The sequence below is a fragment of the Parambassis ranga genome, chromosome 19 (genome assembly GCF_900634625.1).
Source record: "Parambassis ranga chromosome 19, fParRan2.1, whole genome shotgun sequence".
Classification (NCBI taxonomy): domain Eukaryota; kingdom Metazoa; phylum Chordata; class Actinopteri; family Ambassidae; genus Parambassis; species Parambassis ranga.
This window is the reverse complement of record NC_041039.1, coordinates 17,898,402-17,921,370: the sequence shown is the minus strand read 5'-3', so window position 1 is coordinate 17,921,370 and position 22,969 is coordinate 17,898,402. Positions and strand designations below refer to the sequence as shown.

At 41.4% G+C, this 22,969-nt stretch overlaps 2 long non-coding RNA genes across 3 annotated transcripts in view; one reads left to right on the top strand and one right to left on the bottom strand.

Moving 5' to 3' along the window:
* Positions 1-2,663: 2,663 nt before the first annotated feature.
* Positions 2,664-22,969, top strand: part of LOC114452145 (uncharacterized) — a 37,009-nt gene continuing 16,703 nt past the window's right edge. Inside the window, exons 1-2 of one of the 2 annotated variants that reach the window (XR_003672237.1) lie at positions 2,664-2,800; positions 10,867-10,904. This is a non-coding gene — a long non-coding RNA (uncharacterized LOC114452145). Of the gene's footprint in view, positions 2,801-5,515; positions 5,802-10,866; positions 10,905-22,969 lie in introns of those variants that run through there. The other variant, XR_003672239.1, reaches the window with a different exon arrangement.
* LOC114452146 (uncharacterized) lies at positions 17,164-22,923 on the bottom strand. The gene is made up of 3 exons (XR_003672241.1): positions 22,658-22,923; positions 20,702-21,199; positions 17,164-19,010 (listed from the first exon to the last, which is right to left on the bottom strand). It is a non-coding gene; the product is annotated as an uncharacterized LOC114452146 (long non-coding RNA).

Below are 22,969 nucleotides of genomic sequence, written 5' to 3'. Positions count from 1 at the left end.
TTTTTTTTCTTAACACTAACGACAAAAAATAAAATGTGATTTGTGCTAGTTGTGTAATTTGTGTTGGTTCTTTTGAAAAAAAGTTAAGAATAATTTACTAAAGCAAAGGTACTTTTTAATTAACTGTCATTTTCCAGTTTTCTCTGACATCTTGATAATGTGCTCTGGAAGAGAGAAAAAAAAAGGTGGCCGAGGTGATGCCGATTAGATGAACCACTGTACTTTTAATGTACTGAAGGAACCTACATTCCGTGACAGTTTAACAGCGACTCAGCATTAAGAGTGTTGTGAGTGACATGTTGTATCAGAGCCAACACTTTCCAACATTAGCTCAAGCAATGCTAAAGCTCTAAGAAGGAGTTCAACAAGATATAGTGTTCCTCTCCAAATACTGCTGCTCATTTGTTACAGACTCAGTTTCACTTTAACATGCACATCTCTAGAACTGTCCAATGCAAGATGAATGATTAAAATGCTAATGTTTTTAGAGTTGTTAGACTCCCTGGAAGGTTTGCAAAGCAGCATTTCCACAGAGTTTTATCAGTTAAGACTTATAAAATATATCGAGCTTATGGCAGCAAAGAAAACGAGTGTTTTTTATTTGTCAGCGTCGCTGCCTCCATCAGTATAATGTATGAACAGTATGTTTAAACAGTAAATGTGCTGCCCTACAACTGAGTATGTGCACAAGTATTGTGTTTCATCAAGTCACTGATCTGTTTTAAAGATTCAAACTGAGCTTTTGAAAACATCTTTCAGTCACAGTAATTAACAGGTTTCCTCTTTTGTAACGTGAGACAAACTGTAAATGAACCAGCACTAGAATGGAGAGCTGATGATTGTAAAGCATGCCTCTCACACGGCTTTACCTCAGAGACGTATAGCTGCTGCAAAATAGCTTGTAACTTGAGTAATATTAGGTCAGACTGGCAGGCTGGTTATGTCTTTTTCATATGCAATTTCTTTTTTCTTTAATCGCTGTATGAAGTTCTAGTTCTAACAGGTTGAGTGTGTTATCCCTGTTCACTGGTTTGAACCAGACAAAGAAACAACATATCGAGGACAGTTACACACAATTAATTTTCAAAAGGGGAAATGTAATGTGTGTGGAGTATAATTGGGTATCATCTGCATAAGGGCTGTAGATTTTGTGGTACATTAAGGCCCTCCGATGGACTGGTGACATGTCCAGGGTGAACCCCGCCTCTCTTGCCCGTAGATAGCTGGGATATAGGCTCCGGCCCCCCATGACCCTGTACTATAGGACAAAAGCAGGTTCAGATGATGGATGTATGGATGGTACATTAAAAAGTGAAAAGCAGAGGACCTAGAGTAGAACCTTGTTGCACTCCACAAGGTATATCCACTGAAGACAACCAACAAGTCATTTTACAGATAATCATCTACTTTCTGCCAGGCTCCTTCTTCCTCTAAGATCTGATTTTACTTTACAAATGATCTTCCCTTTTGTTCCTCTCTGTTGATTTCCCTGGTTGCCATTGTTATCTATTGAGTCCAAACAAATACAGATAAAAGAATATATTCTTTTTTAGACTGTGGGCCCTTTAACTGTGAAACACTGAACGTGTCAGTCAGATTAATGAAGGCACCAGAGAGAGGATCTGAAGGACAAAACAACATTCAAACACTATATTATTTAAGCATTAATTTGAGATGGGTGCTCTGAAAATCAATTATATGTAAAATGTTAAGCAAGTACATTTTTAATTTATTGGTGAGGTGTTTACGAAGAAGCCGTGGGAAAGGTAGTGGCAGGTCCACCCAACATATCACCGTGAACTGAACTAATTGAAGATTATGGTGGGGAGTATGCCATGCCTCTCCCAGCAGATAATCCCTCATCAGCTGCTGTCTGGACTCAGAATGAGGAGTGCATTTCATGGAGGGACTCCCCCCATAGAGCTCTAGAAACTGAGAGGCAGTCTGTTTAATTACTAGCCCGACTAACCACACTCATAGCTTGTGGAGTACAGAGGCTGGGGTGGGACATCAGACGAAGGTTGTTGGACTCTTATTGGGTGGGGGTGGGCGAGGGAATGCCTAACCCCCAAACTGTGGAAAACATGAACAATGAGATTTTGTTTAGACTGGAGGCTCCGCAGCTTTGCCTCAGTTGCCATTGTCTCCGAAGCTTTTTCAACTTTAAGCCGTTGCAGGTCACAAATCCAGACGCATATTGAGTCATTCATGAATCTATCAATGACAGAGTGAAACCCACGTAGGGAGTCCTGCTGGGAATTTAATGAACATGTTTTCTTAAGGAGGTACCTCTGAAAGTTAACAGACTAACACAAGTGAGAACGAGAGAAAGTTAGCGACGGCCAAGAGTGTGAGATCTGGTGCCAGGTTCCGTTTACATTCATGTTGGATTTCATGGAGTTATTTGAAGGATTGTGAGGTTGGTGGTCCGGGCATTGAAAAACATGCATTATTTAGATAAAATAATGCATGTTTCACCCAGAAGAAATACTTATTTTCTCTGTCCAAAGCAGTGAAGACCACTGCAAACAACATAAAGGAGTAAGAAAAAACATGTGAGAATGGCTTCTTTGTGCACAGTGGCATTATTCAGAGGGTGGAGAGTGACCGTGGAGAACTTCTGCAAAACACTCTGTTTACAAATAAGCATGGCTTAGTGTGCTAAGAGCCTCCAGACAGTCTGAGGCTGAGGAGCATTCAGGCAAAGCATCTCGACAGAATAACAAACGGCCTCAGCACTTTACCTCATCGCTGGAATTCACATGAACTCTGCAGAATTTGAGGAAAAGCAACGAGACAAGTAAGTCATAATCCTAAATGTGTCTGTGTGCACTCTTGATTAAGCAGCAGAAAAGATATATTGTCTGAAGCAGAAGAACAGAAACAGCACGAGGATGTGCACAGTCAGTGTTTGTAGCAGAATCCTCGGAGCGACTATGAGTCAGAAATTACTACTTTATGTGTTTGGAGCAGAAGCAGAAGTTACGGGGTTAAAAAAAAAAATATATTGTATCATTTCTTTGCCAGCTGTGCTTTATGGATGTGGCTTAATAATACCATATGCACAAATAAAAATATTTAAACAACGCAGTATGTGACAAGCCAGCGGCCTCAGGTAGGTGGATGTGTTTCACAGCTCTTGTTACATGTGTGTGCAACTCTTTAAGTAACTGTACGGAAAGTTTGAAGGTAATGACTTCAGTGGTTAGGGTAATTTAATATTAGCCAGCACTTATTTGCTAATGTATTTTGCAAGTACTGAAAAAAAAGGACAAAACAAAGAGTGAGTCACATCTCAGCAGTGCCGTGATGGGACAGCATGAACGGAGCGTCTGACGATAATAAGTAAAGAAAAAAAACTGAGACTGAGCAGAAGTCAGTTTAACATTGAGTTGACAGTAGTCATTTGATTTGACAAGCAGAACCATAGTTGTGTCTTTGTCTCCGTCTGGAGCAGCCAGGATGGTGGCCAAACATCGGTCCTCCCGAAAAACTTTCCATGTGTCGCCCCTAGCACATGATGACCTGGTGGGATCAAGATTTAAAGTATCTGACTAGTGTTTAGACTAGAGATAGTCCTGTTAAGGTATTTTTTTTGTTTGCCTAACTGTTCAAACACAGATAAGAAATTATTTTACAACACGCTGCCAAATCCAACACATCCTCATACGTTAACATCAGACACCAGCCAGTGGCACCCAGAAGGTCGTGTTCATTAGGGCGAGGTGGTGAAAAGACTGACACTTAAAACCTGAGGATGATGATGATGATGTTCTTTTTGATTCAGTCAATGTTTGGTTAAAGCCAGGAAACAAAAGGTTCAGTGAGATAATATCCATTAAGCAACATTACTTTTAACATGTTACAGCCGCAGGCTTAATGCATAAGCTTTGCCACAACCGACCATTTATGTAAAATTCTAGGAAATGTATAAAAATCCTAAAAATAGTAATCATTGAGGCAAATCCCTAATCTGTTTATCAGCTCTCTTCCATTTATAGATGCCTACGAGGAAAATGACACACATTGAAGTATCACTTGGGAATAACACATGACCTACAAGGTGAAGCATTCGCCCCGAGTACATTCAAACAGAACACACGAGGAATTCCTTTCTGGAAACAGTTAGAAATCCCTGACATTTTATGTCATTTCCTTTGGCACGAGCTCATGGTTCCTAACTCTTGCCCTGAGCAGACTGCTCTGTGAACCCAGTCACCCCTCCCAGTAATCCTTGCTCTCTTAACTGCAATGATTTTGTCACATGAACTGCAGAGCCTGAAAAGCTGTGCACGCACAATCTGGAGAGGACACGTCACAAACGGCGCTCACACTCATGCACAGCTAATCTCATTACCCTTGTCTCTATGCAGCATAGGGTCAACAGGGTTGTGTTGCTTGATGCCAGCGCGTTGCACGGGGATCAAAAACGATCATTAAAGTCACCTCAGTGTGAGCGGTGGTGTTCGCTCGCTATCAAAAGACCTAAGTGGGCTCTGGCTTCACAGCCAAAAAAACGTGTTGCTGGGCAAAAAGTTGTTTGTGTGCTTGAGGGATGAAAAGGCAGCGCAGCCAGTGTTTACTGTCTGTCAAGTCTGGTATTTTAGAGCAGTTCACGCAACAGGTGCAACTCAAGATACAGTGAGAGTGAGCTATTCTGAGTGATAGCTCAAGTCACCATTCAAACATCCCTAAGGCCACTCAGTCTGTCAGAAGCATTGCAGAGTGAGTTACTTGAATGCTCAAGTACACGCTGCACAGAGGACACTCAGCGCTGACAAACGAGAATGTGTTTATTTCACACATCTCTTCAGAAGCACAGCTAACAAAATATGAGGAGAAATACCACCAACACACCACATGCATACCTAAGAGGAACACTGTGTTTAAACCTCTGTTTGCTTCGCAGTAACAAACAATAGGAGGTCATCACATTTGCACCGGACCAGGATCACAGCTCTTGTTCCCATAATCTGTTTAAACTTATTTCTACTTCACCTTAACTATAAATATTATGATGATTCAGAGGTGAAGCACAGCAGTCAACACCTACTCCAGTGCTGCCCTGCAGGTCAGCCCCTAACTACACCAGATGTGAGGTATTGTTTACTCCTCCGGCATCAAATAGTAACTCATAGGTCAAGCAGGCCAAGTATAACCAAATATAACTGTGCAGGCATCATGGCTCCATAATATAAACCTGAAACCCAAGTAGCCTACAGAGGCACTGCTGCAGCCACAGCTCCAGGACCTGAATCATACACAGCAACAATGATCACAAAACAGAACGGAGCCAGATAAATGTTTTGTTTCCCCACAAACGTAACCAGACAAAAACCCTTGTTGGCTGTCATAATAACTCGCAGTCCAGCCTTTTTTTTTTTTTTTTTAGCGCGCGCAGTGAGTCAGATTCGCCGTGCAGCAGTGTGGAGATATTGGGGACAGCATGCGTAGAAGCGGATGAAACAGATGAAAAGCTTTCTCTGGGATGTCTATAATCCTGTCCTCACGACAGCCGTCAGGCCAACCGCGTAGATTATAACAACGGCGGATCATCACTTTCCAGGCTTTTTCAATTGAATGGAGAGCGGCAGAGACACAAGCCTGTTCCTTAGGTTTCCCCTCGTGCTGACTGAATTTCTGAAGAAGCACAGCAGCAGCGAGCAGCGGCAGCTGCAGCAGAGAGAGCCGCTCAGTGCGCCGGGCTCTTGTCTCGCTTTCCACACATGCCTGTTGCGCTGGTGACGCACAAGAAGGAGACTTGGAGCTGACAAGCAGGCAGCACATGGTGAGCTGTTTTGGTGAGTCGCCTGAACTTTTCTTTGTCCTGCGAGGCGCCTTTAAGATGTGAAAAAACATGAACAAATGCTTAATAATCTCAAACTATTACTGTGTTTATAATAATAAGTGGGACCTGTATGTTCTTTGGGCACATTTGAGAATTTATATTGATTCTGTGGGCTTCTGTCGGAGTACAACCCTCCATATGGCTCTGAATCTGAAAAGTCCAATTATCTTATTTACTGCATGTTTACATACATAACAATTAGTATATGTGTTTTGCATATTTTTGTAGCTTAAAGTAGTTGACAGTGTGACTTCTCCTCTTTTTAGTTTGTGTCCTGTATTTGGACACAGTGGCCATTGTTGTAGGTGTCATGTGGTTTCAGCTTCACTGTCATGGAAATAAAAAACACATTAAGGTTTACCTTAAGTCTCTCCTGCTGAAGACTTAAGGTAAAACATTTGGTAAACCTTATATATAAGAGGGAAAAAAACAAAACAGCAGACAAAGAAAATCTGTTTTCTGATTGAAATCTTTATTAAAAAAATGACAGCAGCCTGATAATGGACGCAGCACTGGAGTTCTGATACTGTATATTATAATATATATTATGCAGACTTTGAACGAGACTAGAGGAAGAATAAGAAATAAAGCACCACTGGATGTTCAACATCAGGTTCAGTTGACATTTTGACCTATATTTAAGAGGTAATTTATAAAAAATATGAACATTGACTTAATTATTTAATTTTTGTCTTTAGCAGGAGTTGTTGTGTACCTGCTACACATAACTACACAAAGGTAGTTTGCTGTTTGTGACTTCTTTATGAGGCTAAATGTAATGTAATGACCTGCTGCTATCGGCTGAGCATAGACAGACATGGCATGTGGACTACAGAAACAACTGTGATGACAACAGCTTTATGTTCTACGGATCAGATGGTGCGCTTTCTGTTTGTTTTGTTTTTAACTTTTGGCAACATCTGGGGACAAAATTTAGAAAACTCTGAAGCACTCTGCTCACCACAAAAAGAGTTTGTGTCGAATAACTGCACACATCTATTCACCGACATGTAGTGTCAGTCATTAAAAAGGCCTGTTTTTGCCTCCACTGTCCTCGGTGCCATTCTCCAAACACATTAATCCAGATGTGTGTGTGTGTGTGTGTGTGTGAGAGCAGGTCCGTTTATTGTTGCCGCCCGTCAGCTCATGGTGGTGTGCAGCTCACTGGATGAAGGTTGGCTCACTTGTAACGTGACTCTGTTGATTGCCTCTTCGATCTCCTCTTCATTTTTCATTGATCGTTCTTTTGCTCTAATATTACATCTGCTGCTGTGTGTTCTACACAACAGCTTCACAAACATGTGCCGTCATTATTAGAAGCTTAGCTATGAGTGCATTAAAGCTACCAGCAATGTCATACAAAAGGCTTTTATCCATGTCTTTGTAACCTAATGCTCAATGTTTGCTCAGTGCAAGATGTAACTATACTGTGCAGATTCAATGAGTGGATATTTAGAAAGTGAGCTGCACTTGGCCGTCACATTCTTCTCAGAGGCAGCCAGAATTTTAAGCTGAAAGGATTTTATTATTTTGTGCAATTCATAGAAAAGCAGCTGGTTATTTATTTATTTATCATTTTTAGCTTTTTGTTGTTGGTAGCTCTTGCTGTGCTGCAGCGGACTGTTGACTGTCACCCTGCAGTGGGAAGAAGGAACAGGTGAACACTGTCAGGCAGCTAAGCCAGACAAGCCAATAAAACAGTCTCAGGACACTGCTGACTGAAGCCAAACGTGCATTTCATCCTCTCTCATTCGACTACTGCACTAAAAAAAAAATACCTACACGCTTAAAATGCTGCGAGTCCTGTAGGAATGGAACAAGCTGTTAGTGTACAGTACAGGGTGCAGGATGTGTGAAATGGCACTTAAGCACTCTGTTCTTTACTTATTTGGGAATCCATGCACTTTTCCCTTGTGACTTTAGAAAGGTTATTTAAAGAAGTGCATGTTTGTGTGTGTGTGTGTGTTTGGGGCTTTTATGTGCATTACCTAATTCTAAAGTGAGCAAAGACTCGCTGTAGTGGTGACTGTGTGGCACACGTGTGTGTGTGTGTGAGACCGAGTGTGCACACAGACACATGCTCCTCCCTCCCCTCCCCCATCGCTTCCTTGTAAAGCCGACAGAGAGCACACTAAGTTCATCTAAGGACAGGGAAATGCTTTTCTTTCCAGCGTGAATCATTTTGGAAAAATGAGCCTCTGGACTGAATTGCCCCGGCAATTTGGCATGTTTCTCCATTCTGCTTTATTGTCTATTTTGGCTGAACTTGCAGTTCTTCATTTCACTGCCAAGAAAACTTCAGGTCCTATACAACAGGCAAAGCCAGTTTCTGAGTCAACCACAGCCTGTAAGCAAATAAAATAAATCTCAGCAAAATACTGCCATTGCTTCCTGTTTAGCTGTGAATTCCATGGAGAAAAGAGTGAGCTATGTCTCTACTGTAAATCCTGTGTCTCCCACACATGATGTGGACAATGCGCCTCTGTGGGCTTTACACCTTCAAATAAAACTGTATAGGGGCAATGACTCCGAGCCTACTTTTTATAGAAGTGTTTAACATGTTTAGATTAAGACCTTCCCTCCTTTTAAAAACCGTTTTCACAGCCCAAGGTATCTGCTGCTGTGCAGTTTGGAGGAAAAAAAACTGCAGTGCAGTAAAAAGAAAGTGGGAGTGGGGCTGTGGTGGTGGTGGTGGTGGTGGTGGTGGTGATGTGGGGTGGGGTGGAGTGGGGGGGGGTAGTAATTTTGCAGTCAGCCAGCCCCCTTATACTTCTGCTGCCCCCCCTACCCACCCCCATCTGAGGGAAAAGAGATGGGAGAGGGAGTGGCCTGTGTTGAGGTTTGGGTGAGCCAGTGGTGGGCTGTGGCAGCCGGCAGCTGGGCTCCCGCTACCTACGTCCTCCAGCTCCAGCCTGAATTATGAAGGTTTGGGAATGGCAGCCAGCCTAATTACAATGACTGATTGCCCGTCTGTTGGCATTTCTCAGATGGTGATTGTCGTGTGTGTGTGTGTGTGTAGGATACAAGGGAAGGAGGTGGGCCATTTCTCATTGGCCTTCCCCTTTCTTTCTTTGCATGAGAACAGCCAGAGATTGAGATCTGATTGGCTGGAGAGGAAAGAGATGTTTCATGATTTGGCGAGGCAGAACTGGTGGAAAGCCAGAGACAGGTGATGTTGCACCAATGGTTTGTTGGAGACTATTCAGCCTTTGGCAAAAAAAAAAAAAAAAAGGTGTGTGTTACACCTTCAAAGATCATTTTTGCTATTGAATAGAAATACTGCCAGATTTCCTTTCCCAATTCTTTGATACTAAAATTAACTGGTCTCTAAATATGACAAAACCTTCAACCTGTTGACTTTCATATAGCGAATGTTGAGCATTCATTTTAAATAACATAAACAGGAAGAAAAAACCGGGGTCTTAAATTGGCTATTTGTATGTCAGCAGAGCACTCAGAGGTGTGATGTGTGTGTTAAGTGGGAGCTGGTTTGAGTTGGTCTGCCCTGCTTTGTCCAGTACTTTGGCTTTTGTTCCTCCAGTAATGAATTGTGGAAGCCTTGGCTTCAGCTGGAGTGTCTCATAGCAACTGAAAAGAGAAAGAGAGAGAGAGAGAGAGAGAGAGAGAGAGGGAGAGGGAGAGCTGAAAAGGCCAGGGGAGATCATGTGTTTCTTGCAAAAGGGCAAGGCAGACCAAACCATCAGTTAGGCATTTTTTGGGGAAAGAGGAACATTTAAACTATCCCAATGCAGCATTGTTTGTAATATTTCATAAATATTCCAAAATCTGAGGTCGTTGGATGGTGATGCCTTTGAAATGCATCATGTGATGCAAAGGTGGAGTGTAAGGATCCGATTTGAGATCAAACGTCTGGTGCACTAAGACCATCCTGTGATTAAAACGTCTGTCCAGGCATTGTGACAAATTGAGCTGCCACTTAAAGGTTGTTGTATTGAAAATGTGTGATTTTAAAGAACTATTTGAAACTATTAAAACCACAGAAGAGCGACTATAACTCAAAATGGCATGTAGTGTGTGACCGGAAACATGATTCTGATGCTTTATTATAGCTTGAAATATTAAAAAACAATTATAAACATACTCTCTCCTAATCATTTATCATTAATCTGTTGATTATTCACGGTGTAATCAACTAAGTGTTCGCGCTCTGCTCATCCTCACTGTGTCTCTTCAGTACTGAAAATCTGGTCTACACTCTGCGTGTGCTTTGATTCCAGTGGACACGTGAAAAATGGGATGACTTTTTACATTTTGCATCTATCTCTATTGGCGTTCAGGTGAATGCTCTTGAATATCCATCGCCTGCATTGATTACTGCTCTGTGTTCCTTTCTGCTTAACCTGCGTGTGTGTGATAAGTGTATGTTTGTGTGAAGGCACATGCATGTTTAGATGTTTTTGTGTGTATCCACACCAAACTTGATTTTTTGTAATTATTATTATTATTATTATTATTATTATTATTATTATTATTATTATTATTAATTAATTAATTAATTATTAACCAGCGGCCAGTGTTGGAGCCTGACCACATTTGCCCTGTGACCCAGACACTACCTGTCTGCTGCCATGGTTACCAGGACAGAGCAGGTTTAGTGGCCTGACTCCAGGGATTACTTTCCCTGGTCTTAACAATCAGGCCTGTGCCCCAGTGACTGTAAAATGGACCAGACTGCACCCTAAGAGTTAAGAGAGCTCTGCAGTGTGCCCCAGTGGCCTTTAAAACTGTCCTAAGTGCTGTGCAAGGGATTAGACCTGTACAACGTAATTGTTCTGGTGTCAGTGACTGTCCCCATTGTGATCAGGTTCACTTGTGGTGATTAGCTCCCATAAATGAAAGAGCTCACAGCGCTTAGGTCTGAAGTGTTCGAGTTAAACACACACACACACTCACACACACACACACGATAAATCACTTGTCTTTGTCTAAAGAACACACTGTTTTTCATATTTTCCTCACATTTACTGACGATATTTTTTTCTGTGTTTTCCCAACAGAACATAAATGAGGAGAAAATAGAGGCCCTGAATTAATGGTGAGTTTCTATATACACAAGTAGACACCTGTAAAATATAATCAGCATGGAAAACATTCAAAGTGCAAAAGAACAAGCAAACAAATGTTCTTATTATTCCAATATAATGCTATGAAAGCACTTATTGAAGATTTGCATTAGATACAGATGTGTTGTTCTATGCGTGTTCAGCATCATAAATGTGACGGTACACATGAGACGTGGTTAGCTGTGGTTAGCTGTGTGAAAGTGTGAGAAGAGCTTGTTTTCTCTGTATCGGGAAGCTTGGATACATTTGAAAATGTTGGCAGGACTTAATTTGCTGCCCGCCCCAAGAACCAGGCCTCTTCTGCTTTGCCAGATTAGTGTTGACATTTTTATTGGTATATGCTGACTGGTCATTGTTATTTATGTGGCCTTTGATTTTGTGATCGAGCGCTCAGGTTAAATAGCCCGCATGTCTGTGGGAAGCGGCCGGAGCACCAAGGGTCAGCGTAGCCTGGCCCAGATTTTCAGTGACTCTGCAGAATCACAAAGGCTTCTCTTATACTCTCTTCAGTGACTTGCAGTGTTACAGGTGTCCACCAGATGCTGCAGGCAGCCTGCACTGTCCCTTGCATGTCATCCAGTGGAGCTGTAATATCCACTTTGGAGCGAAGGGTTGGAACTGTTTCTATGGTATTAGGATTAAATGTAATTTAGCTGTGCATCATAGAAAATAGGTCCCATTTTTAAGCTATTAAGTAGCTTTGATGATGCATCTGTTACAGAAATTAGACAGAGGGCAATGGGTACTTGAAGATGTGACTTTAATTTTCGTGGTTTAATTTGACTTTTTGGAGAGATGATGAAAGTAGACGTTTGATTTAAAACATTATGAAACGTCAGTCATAATCACGGTTTGGAAGTTGGAAGGGTTTTTTTTTCAACCACAGCTTTCAAATTACAGTCATGCATCAAATGTTGTAAGAGGATCTTGAAACAATACAACGCTGGTGCAAAATGAAGAGCTGTGAATGCAGTATGTGGGTGAAAATATCTTATGTAAACCTCGTGTGAGAGTGAAATGGGGTTGTATTTCGTGTGTTGAGGAGAGCAACTTCACAGTTAACTTTTCTGTGAACAAAGCTAGCCCTTGCCGCAAGGCATGCTGGGAAGTTTGGCTGCTGGTGAAAGTGCCTGCCAATGTCCAGAGAGCGGCTCTGGAAGTCTTTGCAAGGGCTGAAAATGAAGTTTGAAAGTAGACGTAAGAGGAGCAACAACGCAGAAAGCTCTCACAGCTGTAGGCTCAGCCTTCTCTTAAAGAGATATTACAGTAACCAAGTCATGGACGTGGATAGGGGGCTGCACAGCTGAGTACTGATTAAACATATTGCATGAACCTAAGATTCAATGTGTCACATTTGCAGAGTAAAAGTGAATAAATCATCAGTATTTAAAAGAAAATACAATACACATTAATTTGCTACTAAATTTTGACACAAGAGTTAGACTCGGACAATGCTACATGGTTCTAGAATTAATAAACGTGATTGTTGTTTCTTAAATTGTACGAGAATTAATTTTAAATATGCAGAAAATCCCATCAGATTTCCTTCTGCAGCCTTCAGATTTGTTGTAAAACCACAAGAATATATACAAGAAGCATATTTGTAATATTTTAATTGGACCCCTTGCACAGGCCTGTAGTCTGCAGTGCAGTGTGAGCTGAGCCTTGCAGAGCAGAGCCTTGTACTGTAGTGGTGGTGGTCAGCTTTGGTGATGTGGGAGCAGCCGACGCTCAGCCTCAGCACACTGGTACTGTAGGCAACCTGGAGGGTCCTGAGCCTTCACTTCATAGCTCCCCTGTTTGGCTCTCACACATTGTGCCATTCAGAAACCAGACCGTATATTCAGCCTGCTCTCTGGGCACCCCACCATTGTGAGAGTGAGCTCACTTGAAAAGCCTTTAGGAGTTTTTGGTGCAAGCAAGTCAGCGCTATTTGCATTTGTTCCAGTCTCGAAGATTTTACAGGTCAATTGAGACAGGCAGATACAGAACATGCCAGAGTTTTCCTCCCTCGTCTTCCTCTTGTCTTTGTTTCACAGTTTCTGATTATTATACTAATGCCTCTCGAGGTGTAGTATACTTGATCTGTCAGGTCAAATAGATCCAGATGAAGGTATTATAATGTATTGATTTCATTCAGTGAATAAAGTTATGTCATGAGGTTACCAGACAAGCGCGCCTCTGTAAGTCCCTTCGTCTTCGTGTTGATTACGGGCAGAAATACCTTTGTTGGCATCTAGGGTAGCAACAAGGGATCAGATAGAGGAGAAAGTAGTAAGTGCCAGCCTTTCATTCCAGGCGTACTGGCAGACAGGCAGGGCGGCCGTGGGTTAGGCCGGAGCCAGCAAATCAAGACAGTGCTCAGACAAAAACACCTAATCACTTTAATTAGCTTTAGTCTACCTTGTTGGGCTCATCATCAGGTTCGCCTGCCTCTCTCTCTCCCTCTGTGTGTGAGGGACAGAAATACGTTCATGAGCCAAAATAGTCACATTTTTAAAACAGAGATAAACATAATGTTTCACACCTCGCCATGTTTGTCAGGAATCATAGGCACTTTAATCTTGTATGTTGAAAGATTCAAATACTTTTATTATCAATTCACTATGTGTAGAACATACAGATATCCCACAATTCTGTATCTGCACCTTAGTGTAATAAAAAGCAATTTGTCTAAAATAGGAACAAAAGTAAAAATATATAAGGTAAAAATACCTTAAAACTTCAAATAATAGCCTGGGCCTTTATTTGTCTAAATCGCAAAATTGTCCCTGCTTATATTTGGGACAGGCCTGTAATTATTCTGGCCAAAAAGCCATCCAGAACTAGCTGAAAAGTTCTCCACATCCCTTCCATCATTAATGTCATCGTACATGTCTTTAGCCTTATGTGTCTCCATGACAACATCACACATTGGTATGAATTGTTGTTGTTTTTTATGTTATATTCATACCTTATGAGAAAATCAGACGGCTTATAATTGAGGCCGGCCTTTATATGTCCAAATCCATAATCGGACCGGGCCTGTAAACGGGACCGGCGTCAGTTCGGGACTCGGCTATTATTTGAAGTTTTACGGTGTGTGTGTGTGTGTGTGTGTGTGTGTATATATATATATATATATATATATATATATATAGGTTAGTTTAGACAGAGGACATGAGTGTAATATTCTATATGTACACATCTGAGTGGAAGATAGCAGCAGTTGCGATATAAGATGTATTGTTATAGAATAAATAAATAATGTGCAGTAGTACAGTGTCTGTTTTGTGCAAAGTTTTGCAGCAGCAGCAAGAGCCATTTGTGCAAAGTGCTCTCTTCGCTGCTGTGTAAATAAGGCGAGCCTCGTGTTAGAAGCTCCTGCATAGATACGAAGGAGCCGACCAAAACACACTAGTTTTTAGTTGCAGAAAATGATACACCAACGACAGCATGGTTATGATTACTGCACTCCACTGCTGCTAATAATCCTCATTTATCCTACTTTGGACTCATATAACATATTTTAATCTATCTATCTAGGTGCAGGGGTCAGGTGCTAGTTTTTGATATATGAGCAATATATCTTTGTTTATATTATACTTGATTTGGCTCGTGGTCGCATTAATTGCAGTGCCTTGGCAGAATGTTGTATTTAAAGTAAAATTTGGTGGATTATTTCATGCTCTCTGTCTGTTGTTACTAGATAGATGCTGTGTATCATGGTCATGTGAGCTGGGATAATGGTCTGTATATTCTAGTAACCACTCCCAAAAAGTGCATTTCAGGGCACGCCTATAAATAAACATTTTTTTTTGAAGAAGTGAATTGCCTGTGAGCAAACATCTAGTAAGTTTGAATATTAACACCAAGTGCATTGGCTTCAACCTTAAGTGAAGGGGTTAACGTGACTGTCATCATGGAGGGGGGGGGGGGTTACTGTCCATCTGTCCACTGGTGAGAACAGCCATATGACTGTGTGCTCTAGCAGGATAGGAATCTGTCTGGCCTGAGTGTGATGATGTCAGAGGCAGGAGGCTGCTTAAAGGATGTGACGTTGTGTCAGCAGACGGGATGTCAGTGGGAGTCACCTCATCTCTCTCGGGAGGGGGAAAGGTGGCACCAGGACAGAGTAAACATTTTCATCAGTGCTTGCATCTAAGGACTGATACAGCAGCAGCAGCACAGAGGACACCGTCAGAGGTGTCTGAGAGGAAATGACTGTGAACCTGGATTTGGTAGCAGTGCCATTTCTTTCATCTTGATTGCTCACATGAATTGTTGACCCCCTTTTTTATTCATAAGTGCGACTGTGGTTAGGTGATGCTTATCTTTGAGCGTTTAACCTGTTAGGAGCATGTGATAGTTGGCATTAAAAAAGTAGGTTAAGCTTTCCTAAGCCTATAATCCTTAGTTAGTATCAGATAAGTTTTACATGCTTTCCTGTACTTGTCCAAACTCTCTGGCACTGTATGTGACAAAACACACTCTTTCAAGCAGAAACAAGCACTAGAGATTATTTGCAAATAATTGACCCTGGTCCACTTGTTAGGAAGTTAGAGGACTCTCCCTGGGTTACCAGTCTCTGTGTCCTCTTAGCAAGGCTTGTAGACCCTCCTCCCTAATGTATGAACCTGGCAGGACCAGGACGGCTTGGTTCTCCTTTTCTGTGCCCCATCCCCCACCAGACACAGTGATGGCACTCAGTGCCAGAGACAGCCCTCCCTCCCCTCTCTTCCCTTCACCAACACTCTTCTCTCCTCTCCTCTCCTCTCCGCCCTCCCTTCCCTCTCCGCCGCAGGCAGACCCAGGCATGGGATCTCCATCTGTGCACAAAGGAGCCTCCTCTATCTGCATACGCTGCACATAAAAGGCCCTTTTGTCATGAGCTCTGCACACATGACCGTCCGCCTTTCACCCCGCTGGAAAAAAAGATCACTCTCTCTCCAGCAATCCAACCCCACCCCCAACACCAGACTCAACCCTGTCCCCCGACCCCCACCCCGCCAGATTTTCGTCTGCGGAGAGAGAGAGAGAGAGAGAGAGAGAGATCCACTTCGAACTTTGTCGAATAGAGACAACCATCAGATTGGCTGCTTCCATCACTGCCACAAAATCCCCCTTTCTCTTTTCTATTTCCCTTTTCTCCCTCTTCTGGGGTCCTTGTGTGCCCCCACTGTGAGGCATCAACACATTATAGCATCTGCCATGCTGAAATATGAATGTGCTCCCATTTTTGCTGTCTCCCTTCCTTTCTGCAGTCCCTGACATTTAAGGGGCATTAGTGGTTGGTTCTGTGCCAGGTTATCGCCCTCCCATTACAGAGGCACAGGCTCAATTGACAGCAGTCTGAGAGCTCAGGCTTTTCTCATTTCAGTGCCTCCTGCCTTTAACCCCTCAGCCCCATGCTGCTCAGCAGAGCCAGATGTATTTGTAATGTTTAGAGAAAATGACAAAAAAATTGTCTGCACACGAGAGAGCCATATCAAGATATGACAAGGTACAATCCTGCACCATTGGGAGACAAGTGGGCTGCGAAGCATTTTGGCTGCTAAAAGATGACATTATATTGGTGTTGAGGGATATAGAGTCAGGGTGGGGATGGAGCAAAGACTCAGAGGCAGGCTAATACACACTGTCAAGTGCACTGGTGCTGCCACCAAAAACGCTTTCCTCAGCGTTTCCTTTGAAACACACACGGCCCTGATGCCTTGCTCCCAGCCAAACAAGTGTGGATTTTGGAAAGCCCTCTAGCTCATCTTGCTGTCGCTGCACACAGGCCTGTGGTGGAACGGAAGGATAAGATTGACTTCTCCCTCCACTGCCATGTCCTCTACGTGACCCTCTGTCTCTCTCTAAGCTGGTGTGAGAGGTCAGGGGCCGTCATACCACAGCTTCACACATACTGTCGACACCTTCGGCCTGGTGATGATAATGGTGATGGGCAGATAGAGAATATTACACACAACGTCAGTGTCGACATGAGGAGCCCCACGGAACTGGATCCCAATAATTTACCACCAACAACCTGTTGCGCTCAGTTTTATTCGTCATGATATAATAATAATTCATCTCGTTTCTCTTATATATTGCACATAAAATTATTCCAATAAACAAGTTAGTATAAACTGTACACTTATTTACTTACATGCTGATCACACACCTGAATATACAGGTGAGAAGACGAGGAAGACACAGGTGTAAAGAAACTTTTTATACAAGCACACTTATATTTGATTTTTTAACTTTTTTAATTTCTGTACTTGCTCCAAAAATCAAATTACTCACCTGAACTACACCGGACACATTGTGATGGACTCATATGTGATGGAGTCATATGTGTAGCTTCATACTCCAAAATAAATAAAATACAAAGTAATGAAATAAAAAAAATCAAAATAAAAACAGTACAGTAGTGTACAGTGTTAGACGTGTAGAGCGCTGGCACAAGATGTGTTTTCTTTGAAAAGTGAAGCACGTCTTAAACAGCATGTCCTATTTTGCTTTTTTGTTTTTTTTTTAAAGAAAAATAACATTTTGCAGGAATTGAAGGAGCCACTAAATTTGCAGAAATAGCTCGTGGAGTACAACCTGTGTTTATGCAGCTGCCCTGTGAAGCACTGCTTTTCTCCCACATAGATAAATATCTGTCTGCTAATAACATTGTGCTCATTAATTACAGTCTGTCAGCTCAAGTGGAATTTACCTAATCAGTGTTTTTTTTTTTTTTTTTTTCGGGCCACTTTCAAATCAATATCGGTTCTGTGCCCCCTTTCTAAAGCATGCCACAGATTAGTTTTAGTTCTGCAGAAAGTTATAAACAGATATCAAGTGTATTAAATGCTGAAAAGAAAAATAAAAGGTGTAGTGTTAATATTTCTTAACTTACTTCTTATCTTTGCTGCTGAGTTGTTGTGAAATGTGTTCGGGATGGAAGGCTGAGTGTGGGAGAGGAGGCACCAGGAGGAGAGCATGCCTTTATGTTAGGTGGATAAAGTATATTAGCTGTTCTCATTTGAACAATAATGCTAAGAAGACTTGTGTAAGATTTTTAAAAACAGCACACACAAAGTTGTTGTGGAGGCGCCGAACTGCTGATTGGCTCGGCTGTTGGATGTCTCGCAGCCCTGCGGCGCAGACACAGGCGTTGTGACGTGGCCCCTAAAATGCCAGGGCTGTGTGCGCCTGGCTTAGTGATGAGGAGGAATAAAACCAAATGGCCCAGGCTCCTTTAAAGTAGGTATTAGCAGCCCTTAAGGGATAAACTGCATGGGGAGAGTTCAGGTATGTAGAAGCCCGATGCAGCTCGTAGGTGGATAAAAAAGAAAAATACTTTTTTATATTATTATTATTAATATTATTAATATTCATATTATGTGTCATTAACTTCTGGGAAATTTGTCCCTATACTGTGAAACTGAGATCAACTTTTAATGGCCATAGTGTTAAAATTAACATTATTTCAATTTAAATATTTGATCAATGAAACAAATCATTTCATACATTCATTTTAACTCTTTATGATTCTCCTGCTATAATACAAGTAGTTGTGCAACTGAAAAGTTTGATCTTGACTTAATAATCAGTGATTATCTGTGAATGTCACTATATTAAAATCATGTTTGCTTTAATGAGGATAAGAGGGACAGACCCGTCCTCCTTCAACATGTATCATGTTTAAACATGTTTAAAGTTTGATGAGTAAAATCCTAAAGGGATCATAGTTAACAGCTCAGTCTTGAGCACATTAAAAAAAACCGGATTAAATTACTTTTTATTGTTTTGCCATCTGAAGTTTAAACACTTAATGCTGTAATTTCTGCTTCAGTTTGATGTGGCTTTTCTTGCCTAAGCTGCCCTAGTTCAGTGCTGCCCTGTGAAACGGCCCTGATCCAGGACAATATGTCTAGCTATTGAGGGGCTGCCAGAAGTAGTTGTTAGTTACAGTTAGGGCGCGTCCCTCTTAGGATAGGTTGTCCACTCTGAGGTCTGATATCGAATAGGTCCATAATTTCCAGCTTGTTCCCAGGAGAAGGTCTGCTCTGCTCTTTTTCTCTCTGTGTCTCTCGTCCTCCTCCTCTTCTTCTGTCAGAATCCTGTGAGAAACAGCAAGGTGAGTCAATTCCTGCTTTTAGTAAAGTCTGTTTTTATTCTTACAGCGAATTGATCCAGTGGACGTGATTTTTCCATAGACAGTTATTTAATTTCCAACTCTTTGTTTTCCCTCCCTCATGCATTAGATGTGTGTCTTATGAAGGCAGTAGCCTAAAAGCTAACTGAGGGCTGTGTGGCACATGTAAAAAATCAATGCCCTGCTATGCGCATTGACATTAGGAGAACATTTCAGGTGAGGATGGTTGATTCTAATTCTAATAAAATTAAAGGAAATAGAGTTAATAAATAATAGATTCATATGATTCCAAGTGATTTTGAAACATGCTGTTTTTAAAGCATTAAAAACATGGACCCAACTTCATGAATTCGTTTTAATTTAGTCAGAATATTGTCGGTAAAAATTCTTCTCTCATGTATCTGCAGTGACTGAAATTAATTTTACAGTTGTAATATGTAAACTTCAGAAACTTTTAATATAATATTTTTTATATAAAGACATAGTTTTCAGAAATTCATATTGAAAGTTTATACTAACATTTGAGCGTTTTTAAATGTGTTTGTAATGAGAAAAAAATAATTGATATAACAGAAATATTTCAAAGCTTGTATGTGTTTTATCCATGTTTAAAACATGATGTGAAAACAAAATCGGTATAATTTCTTCTTAATCCGTACAATAAATATGACACAAAAATTGACGTGTACTTAACCACATCTAATTAAACTAAAATAATTCACATTTATTTTGTTGTGCAGTTTAAAACACAAGATATATAATTTGCAGAATAGGCTTAATTTATTGCATAGATGTTTTTATATGCTAAGAAAGCAGCCACTTCTGTTAAGTTATGTATTGTTCAACACACAGCTGTATGTAAAGACCACTTATAGAAAAACTTCAACAAGTTGCTCCTTAAAAAAATCACAAAACTTTCTATTCCCATTAAATTAATATACCCTTTATTTTAAAGGGAAATTAAATACAAATAATTAAAATAACCTGATCACACACAGACATGTCATCATTATCATTTTTCGATGGGCTCTTTCTGGACATGCAGGGTTAAGTTTGCTCCAAACAGGAGCTGTTAAATAATATTTTAATAGCAATGCAAAAACATTTTTTTTCCTGTCTAGCATCTTATACTCACACTATCATCTTAGGATGTATGTGGAAGCTCCACACTGCGCATGTCCATGTCCACCATTTTGTGATGAGAACGTTATAGCACAAGCCCCCATTTCATGATGCTTGTTCGAACACATTCTTTAATGTCGCAGGCTTTGAAAACAATTTATCTGAACTCATTTTGTTAGCTCAGGACGATGCACTTACGATAAATATACAGCACGCCTGACGAGCAGCTCGCTAATGCGGGACAAACGTCCTTCGGAGTGGAACAGCAGTGATCATTTTGAATCATTTGTTTATGTTTGTCTAGACAGCAGTGGTTTTGTTCGGGCTGTGCTGCACCTTGCACTGATACTCTTCACTCCTCGTCTGTGTCGAACAGAGCAAGCAGAAAGTGGTGGTCACAGTCGGCTGCCTAAGGTGACTGGTAGGGTCAAAGGTCAGGTTGTGTTAATAAGATGTGATGTGCTGCCCTGGGACCTCGGTCCCATGAGGGATAACCCCCTAATCGGCATTAGTTAATGTGTTAGTAATCTTTACCTTCTTAAAGCAAACAGCGGTGGAGGATTCAATGGGCCCGCTTGGCCTCCCGTGTAACGCTTTTGACCCAGGGGTCATGGCCTTTGTTCCCTGCTCGATGGGGAGTGCCCTCAAAGGTCTCGGGTGTAATAGAGAAGTTGTTTAGACACGTGCAGGGTTTAAGCAAGACCACCTCATAGACTCTGCTCCTGCTCCTGAAGAGTATAAAGTCCCCCACCTCATATTGAAGTGGTAGTTTGTGGTCAGCTTTCATCCCCTTCAATAGGTCTGTTACAGTATCTGTGTGTTTTCCTGTGCAACTTCTCATGTCTGGATGTTGATGTAGTAGTGGTTGCTGACCGAGCACACGGGGCACCCTTCTCTCTCTCGCTCACCCCCCAAACTTCCTAACGCCTCCTCAATGTTTACAAAGTGCAAATATTGTTTGTCTTTGTGGATCCCCTGTCAGCAGCAACCCCGAATATACTCCTCCAGCTCTCCTCATTGTTTCCTGTTGTACTAGAAAGCAGCATCTAAATATATACTTTTCCTCCTGTCCTCTTATCTGAACTCTGTAATGCAGAGTGTATTCCCAAAATCATTGTGTTTTTATCCTATGAAAACAGTATGCTTTCCTGGCTGCAGAAGCACGGGTGAAATTATGTCAGGAACATAATCAATAATCAATTTATTCAAGGTCATGATACTTTTGCATCACTTTTAAATAGTAATACAAAATTTTAACAGCTACAAACACACTTTTAACATACACATAATTTAATAGAACACAATACAGCATATTTTTTGCAGTTAAGTGTGTTTTCTTTTTTTTTTTAAAAAAAAGTGATGTCGAGCAGAGTCTATAACATGGCGCCGTTCCGCCATTTTGTTTCACATCGTATTATCAATTGGCTTGATTGACTGTTTTGTATCATACAGACGAAGCACCCCAAAAAGAAAAGCTGCTGCTTTTCTCTCATTTCTGCAGGTATAAAAAATTAAAGATCGATCTCTGTTATGCTTCATAATACATTCGTCTTATTTGGTAAATTAATAAAAAAAAAAGTCAGAGAGGACGTAATAAGAAGTTAAAAGTAGTAAGGGGTGGAAAAACAACTTCAGATAGAAATGCATGTAATCTGAAGCAGATTATTTAGGAGCATTAAAAACTGTATTTGTGACTGAAAATGATGAATTGTGACTGAAATTAAGACGTGGTAAAATAATTGGGAAACGCCGCAGAGGAGCAGTGTAGAGGAGCACTGTGGTGAGAGTTGGCAGCAGACCCGAAACCTAAAGTGTATCCTCAAATGAACTTTATGCCATGCAAAGTGCACTATGCACAGTTAGCATAAATCCACAAGGCATGCCTCTATGAAGCAGCTGTGCTCAAATCCACACATACAAATAATATCTCCGATCATATACACATGACAGCTTTATACATTAAAGCCACGATGAAGTCATGGGTTTCTCAATTGGTTAAAACGCATGGCGAGATGTGACGTATAACTGCACTCCTTCTAATAGGATTCTATAGCTCATGCCAGTGTAGACGCCTGAACCGAGCTCGTAGGGAAAAGGCAACAGAGGACAAAAAAATAGCCACCCAGCCCTGTCCTCACTTTATTAGTGTAAATGAATGCTACAGTTTCCCCCTCTCTGCCCGTGCATCGTCTTTGTCCACCTGTGTTTTTTACTGAAACCTGCCGAGCACAGAGGAGAGCAGAGGGGAGAACGGTTTTTGAGAGAGTCCAGTCTCTGTGCTGCTGTATAAGTGAGGAAGAAAAGCCGGAGAGGAACGGGGTGGTGGCCGTGCTATGAAAGCAGCACTCACAAACTGTGTGCAGCCTGAAGCAGCAGCAGCAGCCATGTTAGACAAATCTGCATGAGCTCGAGCCCCTCTAATAACGCTGTGCTCTCCAAAAGCAACAGAAAGTTTTCATAAAGTAAAAGTAAGAAAAGTTGAACCCCCACCTTAGTTTCTTTCATTGTTTCTGTTAGGCATGCAGTCCCCTCTTTAATTCTCAGCAGTTTTATAAGCAGAAATCAAAATAGTTCCTCAGATACACTTTACATATCCCCTTCTTTTCTTTCCTCACAGAGCTCCTGTAGTTCAAGGCCGAGGGGGGAAAGTTAAAGCCACGAGCTCTGCCTTTGCAGTTTTTAGAACCAGAGCCAAAGGAGGCAGGAAGTTGTTGTACAATAGCGTTACAGTAATCTGCCACAAATGGAAAAAGCCAAATGCTGATCGCCGAGCAGAGAAGGTGGCAGAACAGACAGAAAGAG